The sequence below is a fragment of the Triticum aestivum genome, chromosome 7D (assembly GCF_018294505.1).
Source record: "Triticum aestivum cultivar Chinese Spring chromosome 7D, IWGSC CS RefSeq v2.1, whole genome shotgun sequence".
In the NCBI taxonomy this organism is placed as follows: domain Eukaryota; kingdom Viridiplantae; phylum Streptophyta; class Magnoliopsida; order Poales; family Poaceae; genus Triticum; species Triticum aestivum.
In genome coordinates, this window is record NC_057814.1 from 567192560 (window position 1) to 567193251 (window position 692).

Below are 692 nucleotides of genomic sequence, written 5' to 3' on the forward strand. Positions count from 1 at the left end.
AGTGGCGAAACTGCTAAGTGCAGTATATATAGACGTACCTTTAGTCCCGGTTGGGGAGGCGAACCGCGACTAAAGGTACCCTTTAGTCGCGGTTGGCCACACCAACCGCGACTAGAGGGTACCTTTAGTCGCGGTCCGCCTCCCCAACCGGGAATAAAGGGTTTTGGCGCCGCTTTCGTTCCCGCGCAGAAAGACCCTTTAGTCGCGGTTGGGGACAACAACCGCGACTAAAGGGTACCCTTTAGTCGCGGTCCGCCTCCCCAACCGGGACTAAAGGAATTGTGCTGGAACTGGCGCGGTGCGGTGGGATGTTTAGTCCCACCTCGCTAGCCGAGAGGCTTCGACAGTGTTTATAAGCGCGGCTGCGCTGACCACTTCGAGCTCCTCTCAAATGCAGGCTTACGGGCCTATTCTGTCACTATGTGCCTGTGGGCCTACTGGGCCTTCTGCGGGCCTGAATCCTGGCCCATTAATGGGTTTCTAGTCGTATTCAGGCCGTGGTGGCCCAGTAGGTGGCATATTTTTTATTTTTTGCCTGTTTTTTGTTTTCTTTTTTGCTTTATTTATTTTGTTTTGTTTCTACTTACAACAAAAAACTTATTTATTTTGTTTCTAATTACTTATATATTTTACTTTATGATAATTATTTTTGCTATTAAAGTTTCTAACAAAAAAAGTTCTTTATGAAAATT